Source organism: Festucalex cinctus, chromosome 2 (genome assembly GCF_051991245.1).
Source record: "Festucalex cinctus isolate MCC-2025b chromosome 2, RoL_Fcin_1.0, whole genome shotgun sequence".
Classification (NCBI taxonomy): domain Eukaryota; kingdom Metazoa; phylum Chordata; class Actinopteri; order Syngnathiformes; family Syngnathidae; genus Festucalex; species Festucalex cinctus.
The window spans coordinates 14,106,538-14,127,614 of record NC_135412.1 but is presented as its reverse complement, the minus strand read 5'-3'; the positions used below and the strand labels follow the sequence as shown (position 1 = coordinate 14,127,614).

Below are 21,077 nucleotides of genomic sequence, written 5' to 3'. Positions count from 1 at the left end.
AAGACTTCCGTCCATTTCCCCGCCACTCGTATCAGGCGCCCCCCCTAGTGGCCCGCCAAGTGATTGCTCAATAAGTCATGAACAATGGAGCCCTTATAGTGACTTTATATTAACTACAAATATTGCGATACTTGCATAGACGTATTGATAATTTATCGGGAGACAAAGTATCGTCACACTCCTAGTCAGGACGCATATAGGCAACCATTTACACTGTCAGTGGGACGGAATCTACAGTGCACTTTCTTCTTATCCCAACTTTGCTACACCATCAGTCATAAAATTTTCAAATACTAGTTGTATAAAGCACTCCTCTGAATCCTTACATATACAATAACAGCCCTAAATAGTCTTGTCAGTAAATGTATTCATTCATACTTTTGTTGTTGTTGTTGTTGTTTTTTGTAGGTAGTCAAACATGAACACATACATGCATATCGCTGGCAGTAGTTCAAATTATCCTGTTATAAATCTCAATATCAAAAATTACTATTGGACAGGTGTGTGTTATTTTTACAAAGTGCTAAAAATGGAATGCTGTATTTGATGATGCAATGTTAATTGTTGAACAAACATGGTATTTAATTTTTGTTGTTATGAGGATTCCACCCAACACGAGCGGTACACTGGACATTTTTGCGCAATGGTTTTCCAACTATACGTTACTCACAACTACTGTTTCATACGCAACCAAGTTCTTACTGATCTGGCCATCAAATCACATGACTAACCAAAGTAGATGAAAGGCTTCCTAACCTCCTCCCACTTAATGTGTTCATTTTTTACTTTTGAGAAAGCAGGTTGTACTTGTAGGTGTAGTCGTAAATTAGTCTGACTTCCGCATGGGCTGCGTGGGATTCATTCTCGCTCGGTCATTTTGTTAATGGTTGTCTGAGTATGTGCCCTGTGATTGACAACAGGTGTGGCAAATGAATCCAATTGCACTCAATAGCGTGTGAAGCAAATTTGGGCCCAGCAAGTCTACAGGACTCAATTCTGATCCTGTCTGTTCTGTTGTCATCACTCCCAAAGAGAATCTGATATACAGTACAGTCACTTGAATAACACACACCCGTGTATAATACGCACCCCCCAAAATCACACTTATAAAACAGTTTTTTTTCTCTGCATGACTTTAAAAAATCTACTTTCACTCCAGTCAAACTTGCAAAATTTGCAACATGCAAAAATGACAATTAACTCACAACCAAAACATCTCCGAAAAAAATTTGCCCTTAGCAAGCATAAGTGTCACAACCATTTTTTCTTGATGTCTAGTATGAATGGAGTAAATTGTGCTACCACACGATTAAATTTTAAAATCAGGTTAATCAAATCTTAGAATTTTGATTAATCACGATTAATCGCTTAATTAAAAAGGCTTTTTCATCATTTTTGCCCACCAAATTTGAAGAGAACCCATTATGTACAGTATTAATTCTTTCGACATTTAATATTACGAGGACATCTTCAACATTTTTTGATCCACTGCACACGCTCATCCTCTTTTTCGAATCAGTTAATTACGTGCATAATTAAAATGGGGGGGGGACCACAATTTTGACATGAACAAATATTCTGAATGTCAAACACAAACGTTTATTAAATGCTTTATTTTAATGCATGTAATAATGTTTAACACAACCTGTGCTACCTTCGAGGTAGACATCCGCTGTCAAGCTAAAGGATCATCTGTGGTCAAAATTAATAGTGCGATTAATCTGTCTTAATACATGATTAATGTGATAATTCTTTTGTGATTAATTAATTACTTAACGCTTTAACTTTGACAGCACTACTTGGAATGCAGCAAAATTTAGATTTATTTAGATAATTTTGTTATATTCATCTTTTGTTGTCTAAACCTAAAATATGCCCCGTTTACAATCTGTTTGACAAAACAATTGACTTCACTGTGGACTGCATACGTTTAAAAATGAGTGCAAAACACATGTTGAAACAATTTGAATCATAAACCCAAAAGGGATGGGCCACTTTTAAACACGTTTGTGACGCACGAAGACAAAAAAGAAAAGAAAAAACAGGTCTTAAGTATCGTGACCGTACAGCATTTTTAACAATTATTGTAAAACTTCAAAAATGATCCCAATGTTACCCGAGGCTGTATATGGTGACAAATGAGCAGTGGGTGTTCATCTCCCCAAAAACGTTGATCATCCAGTTTGAGCGACTGAACCACATTTAGCTGCATATGCTGTAAAGGGGATTTCTCTTAGGTGTGCTCTTCTGTGTTCTTCTGAAGATGTCAGTGGGAAAGTGACAAATAGCAAGTTTTGGTACAATAATAATAATTTAAAAAAAATATATATATATGAAATTATCACGACAGTAGGTTTTGAGTAACACATGAACCTTTCAAGAATGCCCCTTTTATATCCAATCATAACTCTTGTTTCCAATGAAACTGGTCACATGTCAAATGTTGCAAACAAACAGGTGGTGTTTTTTTTTTTTTGAGTATTTATTGAGTATTTCAGTTTTTTTTGGAATGTGTTACCGGCATCAAATTCAGAAGCAAGCAAGCAAGCAAACAAACAAACAAACAAACAAACAAAATAAAAACGTTCATCAGTTTCTTTGGAGCATGTTCGATTGAACATAGGTTGAGAAGGATTTGCAAATCACTCTTTTTTTTATATTAGGGATGTAATGATAAGCTCGATATCGTGATATCACGATATTAAAACTGCCACGATATCATCGTCGTCATGTTCACGCTATTTAAATGCAACACATCTGTAAAAAAAAAAAGTCAGGTTGATTTCCATTTGTGCAGTTCCAGAACCCTCTGGTGGCTAGTTTTTTGTGCAGTTTAATTTTCACAAGGCATGTTTTGGCCCTTATATGTTTAAAATCTACACTAATTGTCAGATGAAGGGGAACGTAGTATGCCTGTGAAGCAAGTCAATATGTGGAGGAACTCAATGCGTGCGCGCATTAACAACATAACATAATAATAACAACAACAACAACATAATAATAATAATAATAAAATGTAATAATAACAATTGTGTCCTCTTTCATCTAAAAACTGCTTCAAACATCAGCGCGTATGTAGGGATGGAAGAATGTTGATTTGTTGTGATTGTGTTGTAGTGGTGTTAATGTTTTATGTTATGTTATGTTATGTTATGTTATGTTATGTTATGTTTGTTTTTTGTGTTTCTGTAAAGCGCTTTGTGACAGCTCAGGCTGTTTGAAAGCACTATGTAAATAAAGTTGAGTTGAGTCTGATCTTCATCTAAACCACAAGAATAAAGAGAATCTGCAAACACCACATAAACAGTGATATGTTTTCATATTTTTTTAATTGACTTTTCGTCACCCTCTTAAAATAATTGCCTAAGTCATGTTTTATTTATTAAAAAAAAAAAATTGTTGTTTTGTTTTTGCCTAAATTATCTCATAGCCCGTATTTCTTGAAATGGCTTGGTCAGAACCATCAAAAAGCCTAAAACGGGTCATAATACTGCCTACGGGTTTTAATGATGCAAATCGTTCAATATTTCTTAAGAAGGCTTCGATTATTTTAAGAAGGCTTCAATTTACTTTCACAAGAGAAATCTGAGTTGATCCTTGGATGTAACAATTAGTTGAACCTCCTTTGGCTGCAATAACCTCAACCAATCACTTCTGGATGAATTTTCATGATGAATGTTGAGACCATTCCTTTTCACAAACCTGTGCAGTTCATGTCTGGTGGGACGAGGATTACCCTACTTTAAAAATATCGTTATCGTTATGGTGAGAGTTTCAATTTAGGGTTTTGGATAATTTGAATTTAGGGTTAAGATAATTAGGTGTTAAACTTGGGTTAAGGTTTCAAATTAGGGTTTTGAAATCAGGTTAGGGTTTCAAATTAGCATTTTCAAATAAGGTTTGGATGTCACAGTAGGGTTTGAAAATAGATGTAGGGATTCAAAGTAGGGTTTGGGATCCAGATTAGGGTTTTAAACTAGTTTTAGGGTTTCAAAGTAGGGTTAACGTTTCAAACTAGTGTTAAGGTACTCTAAATGCATGCTCTTTAGGGGCTCTTTGTGTAATTAATTAATTAATTATTGCATAAAATTAGAGTTAGAGGAGATGTATTGTAGTGGCCCCCGACTAATGGCACGGCAAGGTTAACAGGTAAATGACGGAAGTTATTTCAAAGACGTTTTTTTTTTGTGGTTATGAGTTTATTTGTTTATTTCTGATCTGAAGTTTAGCTGCCCTCCAGTGGTGACAAGGAACAATTGAAGGCTGAAAGAAAAGAGAGGCAAATGAATGACAGAAAAAGGCCAGAGGCCTGTGGTGCAGGTGAAGACATGGAAACGTAGGAAGGTTATGAAGATTCTCGAATGGGGATTTGAGCACCATGGTGCTGTTCCTCTGGTTACCACTAGATGTCAACGTTTAGCAAATGTTTATGTCTGCTCGACCAAATTGACAAGATTTGATGAAAACTGTTTTGAAATGTCTCTACTGATTTGGGATTGTTTTAACAGCCATACATTTTGAATGCAAAATACAATCTGTGTCTGAAGACATTAAAGTAATTAGATGGACTACCATAATAAAGTGCACATGTAGTCAAAATGTTACGGAAACATGCACAGTCACCACAAGATGGTGTGAGTGAGACAAATGCGCAAAAGTGAAAAGCTGGAATTTGTTGCACTTGTTTTCATCCACAACTGAGATATTTTGAGCTTTTTTTTTTTTTTTTTTTTTTTTTGGTGGTGGTGTTATGCGTTTGTCACATTCCTCTTCCATTTTTAATAATACTTGTAGAGTTGGGAAAAGTACTAGCACTCAAGTGGGGAGACAAGGGCTAGTTGAATCACTTTTTATACTTTTATATATTTCTTGGAATCAATACATCGTATATAAACACAATATATAGCAGATGAAAGACCAAAGCCTTAGGTATATTTTTGTATCTATGCCATTTTCATATTTTGTGTCAGTGCAGTTATAAGCCATCAAATAGAGGAAGTGAACATGTGACATTTTGCTCCACCAATGGATAAGTTTCCACACTAATAAGCACTAATAAAACAAGGACAAAATTATCCTTGTTCTCCTCTTTTGTTTTGTTTAGTTTGTTTTTACAGCCATTGATCTTGACAATTTACTATAGTCATTGACCAAACTTTAACATAAAATATTATGAAATAAATTAAAGTCCTTGGGAACTGCTGGCATGTAGGTTATAGCTCACAGCCTCAAATATCTTTTTTGTTTCCCTTAAACTAAAAATTAAATTTTAAATTGAATTGGAAAAAATAAATTATTTTGGTTTATAGATGGGTGGTTCATTATGAAACTTAAACCAGTCCTGACATATGAGCATATTGTAGTTATAACAACTGGAAAATCAATTTTTAAACAATGAAACAAACCCGAGCAAACAAATTTCCTCATTCTTCAGACTCATCATCTGAAGAACAATTCTTGCATACGAAAACAGATTTATTTTTTGAATATGTGACAACAAACCCCAAAATGACTGAGACAAGTTGCCCCAAATTACCATATTGGCTAACACTTACTCTAGTTTAAAGATAGCTTAAAACAGAGCAGTGATTGAGGCATGACAAGATGGCTGAATCTCTCCTTTAACGAGTTCACATTACTTGCTGCTAGAATTTGTCTATGTATGCCGCCTGCTTCAAATTATATGAAGGTGACAATTTTTACTTTGGGTTGTGCAAAACAAATAACTGGCACTCATCTCAGCTCACATAGCGCTATTCTCTTCTCAGACAGTACACAACGCCTGACCATTTATACGAAGAAAACTAGTATTCCACTTATTCGTTGCGCCCTCTGGTGGAGAAGAAAATTACAATGTGACAACTTACCCGTGATACAACGAGCCCCGGTGTCCCTACTGATCAGTTTTAAACCATAGATTCTGAAATGTATAAAAGCAAAACAATTTTGTTCTATCAATCATCTCAACTTCCCACCACTGGCAGAGCGTAATCAAGATATTCAGGGCCACTGTGTCACTGGGCCCCCTCCCACTTTACTTGCCAGCCTCCGTTCCCTCCTCTGTCCTCTCACTCAGCAGCTGAAGCTGCAGCATTTGCATCTCTGTCACTCTTCGTGTTCACATCTCGTGTGCGCGTGTGAGCCTGCCAAGCAAAAGTTGCAGTCGCACAACTTCCCCGATGGACGGACTTTATTCACTCGTGAGCAAGATGGCATCATGAAAAGTAAGTAACATAAAAAAAAAAAAAAAAAAAAAAAAAAAAAAGTACTTCCACGTTTGTGTTCAAATTACAATTAAGAAGTAAGAATCAGGGTGTCGGTAAAAACACTTAAAAATCGATAAAATAGTTTAATTCATATGAATTAAGATCATTCTTGTAATCACTAATGAGCCGTTCAATTTTCACATGTTCAGCTGTAAATTAACACAAATTCTATAGAAAATAAATAATTAATTTAATTCATTTAATTTATGAAATAATTTAAATGTATGAAGCATACCTCATGCCCTGGTATATTCTCAACATGTATTTATTTATTTATTTATTTATTTATTTATTTATTTATTCTTTTGTCACAGTAAAAGTTGACTACTTATGGAACATATTTTAAATGTTGCTTGTAATTTATTGATATAACTAATAGTGGTGTTTCATTCCTAGATTACACATTGAGTGAGGTTGAGTGTTAAAAAAAAAAAAAAAAAAAAAAAAGTTGCGATGCATTCAACATTTTCATTTCAAAGTTATGCCACCGAAGGGGTTTTTGATTGTATATCAAGAACTCACGAACAATCAATCCCAGTCGCAATATTTGTATCCATGTGTCTTGACCTGAAGTGGATGCTTTTTAACTTTTTGGATGCCAATATGTGTTATGTTCTACTTTGCATTACAGGTCAGCCTGTTTAGATCGTGATTGTATTATCATATAATATATATTTTAAATTAAGGTCCAGTTCAAGCTCAGCTCCACAAAGATCTGTGACTGTCTAAACTGTAGAGTGTCCATCAACATTTTTTTTTTTTTTTTTAGATTCCCCCAACCACAATATTCTATGGTTACATTTTTTTTTCTACTATTTCAAATGCTTGTGAGTCCAGATGGCTGCTGTCTTTCGTTCTGTCTGATTTGTGTGCAATAATAACACCCTTTATTTTATTTTATTTTATTTACGTCATATAGAACAGGGGTTCCGAAACTGGCTCAAGAGGCAAGCCATGGCATGGTGTCCACAAAGTAATTTGCAATAAATATCATTTTAAAAAAGTGCATGCATGCATACATACATACATACATACATACATACATACATACATACATACATATAGGGATCAGTGTGTGAATAAAATAAACATAATAGGCCTAAACCTAATACTGCCCCCAACTTTAGCTTTGGGCCAATTGTGTTGCCATAACATCAAATAAGTCTGATCCGCATGAATTCGATTGGGTTCATATTGAACTGCTCATGAATTTTTAGGTTAAAATATTTATAAACGAAATAATTTGTATGACATTTAAGGCTAAACATGGCATTTGTGTTTACCTGGTGTTATGATGTTGAAGGTGCCCATTTGATATAGAAGCTGCAGTATTGTTTGATATCTTCATCTTTCAGGACTACAATTTAATGTATAGAAAAACATGTCTATTCAGTGTGGCTTCAACATACGAACTTTGACTTTAATGAACTTTTCCTTCTTGCTTAATCTTTTTCCAGGTTCTTTGCCAGGTGACCCAGGCGGAGCTGGGGGAACCGACAGTCTTCGAGACAACCCCGAGGAGGGCGGCGGCGTCAAGGGCGGGAGCAACGTTCCGAGCGGACGCCTGCTGTGCAAGATGAACCTTCTGGAGGTCAACGGCAGCTCGGACACTCCGAAAGCTCGACACAAAAGCGACGCACCGCTGAGGCCGGGAGGTGAGACTGCGGCAGGACTCCCGGGCTAAACTTAGCTCCGCCCTGATTTACAAAGCTTGTCTCTCACTTAAGATGCACCACTTCAAGGTAAAAGTGATGTGGCATCTTTAGGGCGTTAAAGAATTGTGACTTTTTTCCATCATTATCTTTAACATCTAACGTGTCTATCGTGTATTTTTATACCTTTTTCTGTACCAGGTGTGACAATCCCGGTCTACTGTGTTGTGGAATATGCAGACATGGACAGTGACGGCGAGCAGCATAGTCACCGTCACGCCGAATTTGTGCTGATCCGGAAAGATGTCCTGTTCACACAACTGGTGGAGACCGCGCTGATGTCCTTGGGGTACTCGCAGGGTTCGGCTGCACAGGCCCGAGGTGGGTTGTGTGTTTCGGTTCTTGGCTTCATTGGTAACTACGGAGTCTTGGATGTGATGTGAAAGAAAAAAATGAAAAGTGGCCACAAAGAAGTTTAATTTCAGAATTTACATTGATAGTGGAGACCTTCTTGCGGTTCTTTGAACTGTAAATGCACGTGGAACAACTGCATGGACTCCACTCAAGTGAGTCCTTCCGCTTGTAGCGTGCCTCTCTTTGCTCCCTCTGCTGAATTTGCATCCATTAATGAGGGGAGCCGCTTCAATTGGCTGAGAGTCTGCTGCGTTCACTCCCACAATGGCACACAGCGGAGCAGCTGCTCTCTTCTATCTGCGCAAGTCTAGCAAAATATCAATACCTTCTTAACTCATTCACTCCCATCCATTTTCACTTAAGCAACCCAGCAAGCAGCCCTTTTCTCCTGGCTGTTTTACTGGATTTTTCACTGATTTTGCAAGGCCCACAGAATATTGTGTTATTTTGCTATAAAAACATGGAACCTACCAAAAGAAAGATTAGAATCCCTTCTTTCATCAGGAAAAAATGTATATTCTATCTATTTCAGTTTTTGCAGCAAATAACATTTGAATATAGCTAAGTATCATCATTATTCAAAAATCTGATTAGAATTGTGGGGAAAAACAGTTCATTTTCAACACGGTGCTGGTTGATCTCTTATACTCTGCTGCCATCTGCTGGCCGTTTTTGTAATTACTACTTCTTTTTTTTTCACCCATTCGCTGCAGTTGAGAGGCTGCAACAAAGCCTTCCGTATGCGCTAGCACAAAAAACACTCAATAAGAAACAAAAAACATATAAATACTTTAAAAACATTTAAAACATTTAAAATAGAACATATTTATGTTTTTTGGGAGCAAATGAGTTAATTGGCACTAGTGCTGTCACTATCGAATATTTTTAGAATCGATTAATCTATCGATTATTCAATAAAATAATCAACTAATCGGATTAATTTTAATTTTGCATTAAAGTGTATTACAAAAGCATTTCCCCCCCATTACTGTATATTAACCAGTGATTGGTGTTTATTTCGTCATTCATATTCATATAGTGATTGAAAAAAAGGGGGGATGGATTTTAATTGTCTCATTTTGATGAAACACAGAAGATAGTCAGTCTTCTTTTATGAAGGATTACAGAAATCAGTGAACAATTACTGTTGATATGCTAAAAGGATTTGGACAATTGTGAATTAAAAAATGGCTCCAAACGATTACTCGATTATTAAAATAGTTGTTTTCATTTACAGAAAAAATATCTCTGGAATTTCACGTCTGGGAAACGCTTATCTAAAATGTTCCATCACTCCATATTTCAGCCACTCGTTTGTTTGGTAATTCATGAGTAATGAATTATTAACAGCAGCAATGAATAGATTGTAGCTGTTTTCCAGATGGGTGGCTCGACCACATGAATGTCCTGCGTGCCAGAAAGTTTAGACAATAAAGACAAATTACTGTATGGTTTTTTTTTTCAATAACAAAAATGTTTTTTTGAGATTAAATATAAAAGCATTGTCGGATATGACATTCCTGGTTGTGTCCTAAACACAGGGCGCATACACCAAGTGGGTAACACCCTCCATGCGACCCTCCTCCACCCATACTAAGCCTTTTCTTTTTAATTTTTTTTGTCTGGCATCATCCCAACGCCAGTCCACAAGTGTGGTCACACAACCAAATTATACAGTCTATTTTTTCCTTTTGATTCCATTTTATTTGGCATAGCTTTGGCTCAGTAAAGTATTTTGAAAGCGAGACAGCGGTTCTTTGATTAGGCTGCATGTTATGGCTCAATCACAAAAGTTGTTTATAATAAGCATGCAGGATTCTAGTGTGTGGGGTAAAGTCCAAGAACGAATGAGTTTCTCTTATGTGCTTTTATCCTATAACAAAAGTGTGTGTGTGTTATCCAGGCGTCATCAAGTGGGCCAGTGGAAGCCGATGCCCATCCACAATCTGACGGATGCTCCAGAGGCAACTGTGGCTGATATGCTGCTGGATGTTTACCACATGGTCACGCTGCAGATCCTGCTGCACAGATCCTCCAGTCCTGAGTGTGTGATCTGCTCATAACATATAGATTGTGTGTCATGTGCAATTTTGGGGTTTTTTTTGATAGAGAGCTCAGAATTATCCATTCATCACCAACCAGACACAACCCAACACCCACAGAGTTACAAAACCAGAATCTTACATCAACCCCAGAAACATCGAAATTCCAACAGATATGGGAGACCCCAAGAGACCAGAGGAAAGACTCAAGGAAGGAAGGAAGGGAGGGAGGATAAATGAAGCAGTGAGATCCACAAACACCAGCCTCCACTGATTCAGCGACCAGGGTGTTCTGTTTGCGTTTCAGTAGATGCTGGCGTGGTGATCTGGCATGCATGTGAACCTCCACCAAAGAGGGGAGCCGTCGACCTTTTGGTGTGTGTATTCAAATCAGCTTTCCACGTGTGTGCAGGTTTGCCCGGCTGGAGGAGTTGCCCTCCGAACAGTGGACGCATGCCACAGTGAGGAAAGCCCTCAAAGAGCTGCTCAGAGTGACCAATCAGAACGCTCTGCCCAAGGAGTGTCCGCTTTCCCAGGTCTGTCGACAGAGGTGGCAAATCCAGGTCCAGAAGGTAAAAACCGTGCCACGGTTTGGCTTTAGCCCCTTGTGCTAGCTAGCTAGCTCAGTAGCAGGTAAACAAGCACCCGGAGAGAGCTAGCTAGGTAGCTCGCTAGCTAGCACCTGGGGCTAAAGCTAAACTGTGGCAGGGTTTTTACTTTCTGGACCTGGATTTGCCACCTTTGTCTGTAGGGAGCTGGCTTACACAAGCATACAATAAGTAAATTAGGAATTGTAATTTACATTATTGGAACATATTGTATTGACCCCAATACTCTCTCTCTCTCTCTCTCTCTCTCTCGTCTCTCTCTCTCTCTCTCTCTCTCTCTCTCTCTCTCTCTCTCTCCTCTCTCTCTCTCTCTCTCTCTCTCTCTCTCTCTCTCTCTCTCTCTCTAGAGTATGATTTCTTCCATCGTCAACAGTTCCCACTATGCCAATGGTCCATGTCCAAATGCCAGGAGTTTGGACACTGGTACAAACGGTACAAACATCCAAGCATCCAAGGTGATGGCTCACATTCACACAATGATTCTGCTCTTCCGTTTCTCCCTTTAAGTCGCATTTTTGTGTGTGCTCGAGCTAAAGTGTCAAGCTCATGTGCCATATGTCAGTGACGGCTCATGGTCGGAAGGAACCGTCACACGTGGTTCACATTAATGTCACACTTAATACACATTGCAGAACTAAGCCATTTTAAATCCTAATAGAAAACAGCAGCATCAACCCCCCCAATCCTCACACACGTACACACACACACTTATTAACAAAGGGTGGTCACAAATTTGACGCCCTGCCAAGCTTCACTCCCATTTTTATGTGACCCTCAATCTGACATCATTGTAACAAGAAACAGATTCAGTACGGTGAGGACGAGTCATTAAAATCCACAGGAACTGAAAAGGACTTCCCACCAAATGCTGTCAGGTCATTGATCAAACAATAAACCAAAATGTCCCACAAGAAGAATAGAAGAACTCCACAACTCAGTCATAGAATCACCAACCATGACTTTAGGTACACTGTCACAATCTAATGACATACAATTAAAAGCCATTTAAGAAATGACACTGTTGAAGTTTCAACAGTTCATTGAAGGTTGCAGTTTGAAGTGGTGTCGTGTTTCTAATAATTTGTAACAGGGTGTTTCTGCTTTAATGAAGGAGAAACTTTAGAGAATTATGATGTACAAATTAGAGACAGTGGCACTGAAGACACAGCAGGAAACAAAGGTAGTGGCGGTGGAAATGCAGATGTTGAGGTTTTCTCTTTGTGTGACTGGGTTGGGACAGCCAAGGTTAAATGTTTTGGGGACAAATGGTGTACAGAATTTTGATGGTTTGCACACAGTAGAAGGTGATGAGGTTAGAGGTGCCAGGAAGGAGAGCCAGAGGAAGACCTAAGAGAAGGTTGATAGATGTAGTGAGGGAAGACATTAGGGTAGTTGGATGCATTGTGGCGAGCCCCTAACAGGAAAGTAAAAAGGAAAAGAACATTTAGGTAAATAAAGGAACAGGAATGAGAGAAATCCTCTCACTCTCGTGTTTTGGATTTCTGCCTTACTGACCAGTCTAGGATGTGTACTGCTCTTTCTGAGCAGTAAGTATGAAAATGCATGATTTTTCTTCTTTGATCGGTAAGTTCATACAGTAAAGGGGGTCAATGAACAGGTTCAATTTTGTATGAAGTAAATGAACAGTTCAAACAATTGAAAGAGCTTTACAGTGCACTGGAGATCATTCAATAAGAACCTCACCAGGTGATCTGGAATCTGTCTCGTTTTATCCGTCTGGATTCTTCCCACAGTGTGGGGAATGTCCATCTGTTATCTCGAGAGCATAGCTTTCAGTCAGGAGGGTTCTTTGCTCAACGCATTTGCTACCTTAGATAGTGCAAAGTGTGACGATCATCGCTGATGCGTGAGCTAGCCTAATATTGCACAAGTGATTTCTAAAGCTAGAAAAGATGAAACGATAGATACTAAAACTGATTACAATTTTACATTTATTGAGGCAGAATGCTGGGAAAGTGGTTATCTCGTAAGCCTCACAATCAGGAGATTGTGGGTTCCAATTTCTGTTGGAACAACTGTGTGGAGATTGCATGTTCTCTGTTTCTTCCTACATACTAAAAAAAAAAAATAACTTGCATGTCAAGAGGTGGCAAATCCAGTTCCAGAAAGTAAAAACCTGCCACCGTTTGTTTTTAGCCCTAGGTGGTAGCGAGGGAGCCCGCTAGGTAGCACCCCGGGTGCTTGGTTAACTTCTAGCTAGCTAGTTGGCACAAGGGACTAAAGCCAAACTGTGGCAGTGTTTTTACTTTCTGGACCTGGATTTTCCACCTCTGTGAAGACTGATCTAAAATTGTCTATGAGTGCCAAAGTGGGTGTGATTGCTTATTTGTATATTCTCCTTGAGCTTGAATGACAACTGGTCCAAGGTGTAAACTTGTTCTCTCCCAGATTTAGCTCCAGTTACCTGTGACCCTAATGTGGATAAGCACTACAGAACAAGGACAGATGAAAAATGAATGAATTGTAAAAATGCCTTGTGACCTTATTCTATGACACGTCTTACGATCTGATTTGTTGATTATAACTTGTTTAGGTGAATACGCAGAGACATTGTGGCAGCCCCAGGACAAATCTGATGTAAACGGTACACTTAATCGTTTCTGTGACTTGCTTGGATTTGAAGCCAAAAGCTTCTTTACAACATTTTTTTCTGTGTATTTACACAGTGGAGAAAGATTGGGAGCAAAGCGTCCTCAGCAAGCGTCTTCCATCTCTTTTACCCTACCTGGGTGGCCCTGGAACAATCAAAACTCGCCTAATAGAGCAGCAGAACTCCACCCTGACACGCTCCACCAATCCTTCCCCCAGCCCCCCCTTGCACTCCCAAGCTCCACCTCATCTGGGACATGCTGGCCTCCTGCCTCCGCAACTCATGCGCCATCAGCTTGCTGTGGCGCACCTCATCAACCAGCAACTGGTCGTCAGACGCCTGCTCTCCCAGCAGCCCGCACATGGGCTCCCCCAGCCATACGTCAACCACCCGCCCATTTCACGGACATGCAAGGGCCTTTCAGAGCCCCCGTATTCAGGATCTGAAGTGGCTTCTGATATCTACCACCGAGTTCGGAGTGAGCTAAAGAGAGCCAGTGTCTCTCAAGCTGTCTTTGCCCGCGTGGCTTTTAACCGCACACAGGTAAACTGACCAAATGATCTTAGCTTGTAAAACCAATAATCCCAACCAACATGCCAACTAACAATTCTTCATACATGAGCAGGGTTTGCTGTCGGAGATCCTACGCAAGGAGGAAGATCCCCGCTCTGCCTCACAGTCACTGCTGGTCAACCTAAAGGCCATGCAGGCTTTTCTGGGTCTACCAGAAGGAGAACGAGATCGCATCTACCAGGGAGAGCGAGAGAGGAATACTCAAACAAACCACAATCACATATCCAATGGCAACACTCACAAACACATGGAGGTACACAAGTTCTTTATTCTTAGGAAAATGTTAATTTGATGAATAATTTTTATTTTTAGGTACTTTTTTTTTTTTTTTTTTTAGATTTCAGAAAATATTCAATACAGTTTGTAGCATATACACCGCGCTGAAATAACACAGATGCAAGGAAATGTAGAGTTGAAAGTAGTTTTGTTATTGTCAGGTGGAAAATTCAGGTCCAGAAAGTAAAAACCGTGCCAGAGTTTGGCTTTAGCCCCTTGTGCTAGCTAGTTAGCTAGCTAGGGAGCTTGCTAGCTAGCACCTGGGGCTAAAAGCAAACTCTGGCAGGGTTTTTCTGGTCTCCAAATCAGCCCTTTGATCATTAGTTCCATACAAACACTTGCTGGTTACATCTTATTCCAGGTTATCCAAATCCTTGCAGGCATGATTCAAGCCTTTCTGACTCAAGACCTGAATCATGCATTTTATGGGTTATCAAGTAGTAATTTCCATTATACATCCACTGCTTTAAGACACCAATAACATTAATACAAGAATAATCTGAATAGAAAACTTTATATAATCAGATTGAACAGAATCAAAAATTGATTAATTGAAAAGAACCCTCAGGTTTTAGTTTTTGTCTGCAGACCAAGTCCAGTGCGGAATCCCACCCTAAGATGGATTCGCTAGTGAACATCACACCGAGGATCTACGAGGAGATCCAACAGGAGATGAAGAGGGCAAAGGTCTCCCAATGTCTTTTCGCCAAGGTCTCTGCTAACAAAAGCCAAGTAAGTTTTTAGGTTTCTGTTTCCTGTTAACAGCTTTGTTTATTTCAGTTACTAAAAGAAAGCCGAGATGATGGAGGTTTGATCACATTAGAAGTATTAAATTCCATCTAACAGCTGGTGCAAAAAAAATAAGGCAACCCCCTCATTTCTCGACATGCTGTTTTCTTGCAGGTTTTTTGTACTTTAGTGGGCAAATGTTCAAATGTTGTCACTGTCACCTCATCTGCCAGGGTTGGCTGTGTGAACTACTCAGATGGAAAGAAAGCCCAAGCCAAGAAAACCGCACACTGTGGGAGAACCTGTGCACCATCCGCAGGTTTCTTTCCATCCCGCAGGCTGAACGTGATCGTGTTTATGAGGAGGAGGCGAGGCAGCAGCACGGTGATAAGCTCCCTGCTGTCCTGCACATCCCGGAGCATCAGGTACAAGCATATTGAATTAAGGAATTGTGGGGCCAAATCAAATGTTATACAGTTACAGAATTTGTAGAGGGCAATGTTTCCTGCTTTGCGGCTTGTCTTTGTCTTGTTTTTGCATCGTAAGTCATTGAAAATAGACATGGTCAACGAGCTGCCCACACAGTCCCCTACCTCTCCCAGAAAAACCCCAAATACTTGCCAGTCAGGCTCGACCTCAGTATTATTCTAAACACAGCCTGTAATTTTTGATGGAGAGAAAAAGGAATTGCCATTATCTCTATTTAGATCCCTTCTATTTGATGGCCCGCAGGTTTTTGATGCCAGGTTCACGTTTTTGGGTGTACAGGCCACTCCACCCTGGTAATACACTCTCAAAACGTGGTTGTTAGGAATGTGAGAATTTAGCTGGCCAGTCACACTTTTGCTTTGATACATTTCCATTCATGTCACTGCGTTGGAGGAGCAGCACACAGCAAAAACTCCAGTGATTAATTGACTTGAGTTGATTTGAACACTTTTTCATAGTTTATATAACTCCACACTCTCCAGTGAAATCAACATTTTTAAAGTAGTTAAATATTTAACACTGTGAGAGAGTACATTTTTAACTCACTAAACAGAGTTAAATTATCAAACACCTTTTATTGAATGTTAGTGTTTTCCAGTGATGAGCAAAGGAAAGGAGTTTGACGAAAATGGTGATGATTTGTGTTTCTCAAAATGGAAAAGGGCAGGTGCAAAGGCAGAGTTAATTTAACACTGTCGAGTTAATCTAACGCGATGAAATAACTAGTGTTGTTCCGATACCGATACTGGTATCGGCAGAGTTGCCGATACTGCATTAAAACAGTGGTATCGGTATCGGTGACTACTCACAAGTAACATGCCGATACCATTAATTCCAACGCTAATATAGGATTTTGGATGCAGCATCTTGTGTCTTGCTGGTGCACGACATTCACTGGTATGTGACATGTTCACTGCATGCCGATCTAAGATATCCTATTGGCCCTTGAATGCTCTGAACCAATGGCAGGACAGCTTTTTTATGTTGAGGAAAAAAAAAAACACTTAAGTATCGGTATGGTATCGGTATCGGCCGATACTGCAAAGCTGAGTATCGGTATCGGTATCGGGAGCCAAAAAACAGTATCGGAACAACACTAGAAATAACACCAGCCCCGGACACCATTTAACTCCTAAAATGTTTAAATTACACTTTTCTCTTTGTAACAACTTGAGCAAAGAAATCTTTACAATAGCCTTTTTATTTGACCATTTTTGACTGAAACATCTTCTAATTTGTAGATTAACACCTTAGTAGCTGTTCACGATGCGTAATCCTGCAAGCCTCTGGCCACTAGTCTTATATAAATTAAGATGACTTGACTTGGCTTGACTTCAGACTGGATTTGAGTTTGAATTTCCCGCCCTTTGTCTGTTGATGTGGCATCATCTGCGCATTGTGTACGTGTAGAAGGGGATGTGTAGTTTCATTTATGGCCACAGGTGGCAGTAGCGATTCGAAATTCAATATTCTGCGTTTAGCACACTGCAAAAACCGAAATCGTAGCTAAGATATAATTTCTTAAATGTAACCTAAATTTGCTTATTTTGCTTTGACAAGTTATTACTTAAAATGGAATTGTCAGACATAATCAATGTGCTTATTTTTAGATACTTTTCACTTAATTATCTTATTTGATCAAGCAGTGTTAGCCTTGAGTGTTAACAGCCAGTTTTAAGTACCGTGAGGCTTAAAAAAAAGCATTTTCCACATTTTAAGATGACAATTAACCAACATCAAATGCCCTGAACTGGGGTTTCATAAGATAAATGTTCTTATTCTAAGATGTTGCATAATTGAGAAAAAAGATAAATGGAAAAATTAGAAGTATGAAAACAATCAGACAAACGTGCAAGTTTCGTTATATTTACTAAGCTCATTTTTCATCTTTCCAATATTCTGACATCCAAATTCAGTGGTCTAGTGGTAGAGTAAAAATACATATGCACGTTAAGAAAATAGTTATATTTATTAAAGCTTTGAAAAAGTCAATGTAACTTGTTTTTTTGTATAAAAAAATAAAATACTACTTTCAAGACCGCTGTGCTTGATATGGAATAGTATTATTTTCTTATTTTTCTAAATCTTACAGGTAAATTTAAGTACATTTTTCTTGTTCTTTTGGCAGATAATTTTGCTTATTTGAAGTAATAATTTTCTTATTTTACTATATTTTTTTTCTTAAATTTTCTCATGAAGAGGGGATAGGGCTCTCAGAGGTGGCAGTGGTGGTGCCTGTCCAAAAAAGAAAAGAAGTTGTACAGCTTTAAAATGACCTCCCACAAATTTACTCTAGAATTCCAACCCTGCAGGGTTTGAGAGATGAAGACTGAAGGTCCATGACATGTACCTTTTTTTCTTTTTTTCCTTTTTTGGACAGGCACCTCCACTGCCACCTCTGAGAGCCCTATCCCCTCTTCACGTGGACCCACAACTTACAGCGTTACCCCTCCTTATTGGGTCCGCAAGTGAGCCTCAGCATGGAATGAGCCCTGGCCTTGGAGAAGCAAAAAAGGCCCGTTCACGAACCCGAATTTCCTTGGAGGCGTTGGGCATCCTGCAGAGCTTCATTGGTGATGTGGGGCTCTACCCTGACCAGGAGGCCATCCACACCCTGTCAGCCCAGCTGGACCTGCCTAAGCACACCATTGTCAAGTTCTTCCAGAACCAGCGCTACAATTTCAAGCACCACAATTCCAGGGAGTCAGGCCCTGAGGAGGGAAACCGGGAATGTCCCTCCGAGGCGGTACGAGAAGAGGAGCAGCTCTTCGTGCCCATGGACTCGAGTGAAGATGGAAGAGGTTCAGCAGATGCGTTAGCAACGGAGAAAGAGGCTGAAACGGATCGAGAGGAGCGGGATGATGGGAAAGCAGCAACATCATCATCCATGTCTCCATATAGCAGCCCGGACAGCCCAAATTCTGCAGGGCAGCAGAGATAACAACAGGAAAAAACTGTGAGATTTGATGTCCTTTCTTGTCATTATTGGTTGATTATCTCCACATTTAATGCAATTGTTTGGAGCCACATGGGCGCAACAACACCAAAACCGCCACACAAAAGTGGAGCCACAGTTTCATTGTATACATCTACATATAATTTATTGTTCCATTGTTACTGCACCAACTGAACTTCATGTGAAACTTATGGAAGAGGATTAGGGCCAGTGAAGAGAGAGAAAAAAAAAAGTTTGGCAGGATTCTCACTTTGTTCACAGAATTCTGACTTTGGAATTCTGACTTTAAAGTAAAAATTCTGACTTTATTCTCAGAATTCTCACTTTAAAGTCAGAATTCTGACTTCAGATTTTAAAGTGAGAATAATAACACTAATGAAGTCAGAGTTCTTGACTTTAAAGTGAGAATAAAGAAAGTGAGAACTTTAAAGTCAGTATTCTGAGAATAAAGTCAGAATTCTGACTTTAAAGTTCTCACTTTATTCTCAGAATTCTGACAGTGAGAATTATGACTTTAACATTCACTGCCTTTGACAAGTATACTTGTCAATTGTATTTTTTAGAGCGGTGCGAAATGGGGGCGAATCTGAGCATGCTCCACTGTAAATATCAAACTTGGAAACAACTTTACTGATGCCCAACCACCGGTAGATGACATCATTGCCCCATTTTATAGGAAATAAACACAGTTTCAGAGTCCATGGGAGAAATGGCTGTATTTTGGCAAACCTACATTTTTCTGCTGTCAATTATAAAAGAACGGGACGGGACAAAAAGTAGGGAGTCTATTCTGTTATTTGGTAGATTCGGTTTATATATAATTATTGAATGTAATATCACGTGAGTATTGGAAATGTAAAAATTTTCTATAAAGACTGGCAGTGAATGAGTTAATCTCAGAATTCTGACTTTATTAAAGTCATAATTCTCACTTTAAACCCAGAATTCTGAGAATAAAGTGAGAATCCTGCCAAACTTCTTTTTCCCTCTCTTCACTGGCCATAATCCTCTTCCGTAGAAACTCAACAGCACAGCAATAAACAACAGTATTTATTACAACTTTTATATTTACTGCAGTAAATAAAGATTTACTACTCTCGCTCCTTGACTTCTTTGATGTGAAAAAGAGACAACAGTTACTTCTTTTTCCACTTAGAATACACATTTCGCAGCTATAATAACACATAGAGCCTGAAACGTTTGCAAGTATAACTGAGTTGTGTCTGAGTTTGAAGTGTTTTTTGAACGTTTGCGTGAAATTCGCTTTCATATAATATTACAAGTGCATCAGTGACTGTTGGCACGCTCCGTTGGCTCTTTGCACACAGCTGGCTATTAGAGCCGTATGGCGGACCGATGAAGGGCCATTAGGCGTGCTTGCGTGTGTGCGTGCGTGTTGTGGCATAAGGACGCAGGTGCTCTGCAGGCTGATATTACTCAGGATGCTCAGGGCCGGGGGCGGAGGGCTTTTGGAGGAAGGAGGCTCTCTGTGGAGCTTGCAAACACACCTGTGATCCTCTGCTCACATGGTCTGTCATTTTTCTCACACACACGTACACACACATTATACACACACCCTCCCCTAAGCATGTTAATGCACACTTTGATAAACAAGCTAATACTCAGAGCGACAGAACTTTACAAACCGCTGAGCACGACACAAGACCGTGTGTGTCTGTGTATGTATAGGCTTTAAAATCAACATTCTTTTACATCAAATAACTTCAATTGCACATTTGTTGAGACTTGATGTGGTACTGAACATTTAGATGTGAAAATAGAAGATTACTTTTTGGCATAATGTTGCTGATTAGTAGGCAACCGCATGTACGGTTGGCTCAGCAAGATACAAACATTAAGTCGTTTTATTGTTACACATCACAAGAAAATCCTCAACATATCTCGGTCTTTCTTTAAATGTGATGCAGCGCTTTGAACAGTTGCGCAACAATGAAAAGCAATTCAAAGCTATGGAACTGCCAATGTGGAGTAAACATTTTTCACTGGCAAATACAGTACGTTATTAATTAAGTAGTTATTTAATTACGTTTGAACAATTTATTTCGAACGTATTTGCCGGTACCGGTACGTTCGCATGTGAATGCACGCACTTTCAAATATGTTTGAAAGTAAATGCTATACGTTTGAACATATTTTCAAGTACGTTCAAACATTCAGGGGCATATTCACTAAGAATGCGCTGCGTCCGCTAATAGCGCGAAATATTGTACCACAAGTGCACCCGCAGTCTGCGCCCGGTTACCCACCTATTCACTAAGGATATTGCTCTAATCATATACCGGCGCAAACACGCCCACAAATTCTGGCAGCTGGGAGCAAATTTGCGCCTGATTTACCACACATGGCAATGGATTTGCGCCAAGAACATGGTTGTTATAGTAACAGTTGCGAGAAAGATGACATTATCAGAAAGCAAGGTTGGACCGAGTGGTGCAGAAGC

General features: G+C 39.2%; 1 pseudogene across 1 annotated transcript; it reads left to right on the top strand.

The window, feature by feature from the left end:
• The first annotated feature begins 6,084 nt into the window (after positions 1-6,084).
• On the top strand, positions 6,085-19,635 carry LOC144013808 (DNA-binding protein SATB2-like; annotated as a pseudogene). Its single transcript, XR_013282331.1, has 12 exons — positions 6,085-6,224; positions 7,724-7,921; positions 8,120-8,306; positions 10,236-10,376; positions 10,787-10,910; positions 11,330-11,437; positions 13,537-13,587; positions 13,670-14,136; positions 14,219-14,419; positions 15,031-15,174; positions 15,405-15,596; positions 18,041-19,635. The product of XR_013282331.1 is annotated as a DNA-binding protein SATB2-like (transcript).
• The last annotated feature ends 1,442 nt before the right edge of the window (positions 19,636-21,077 follow it).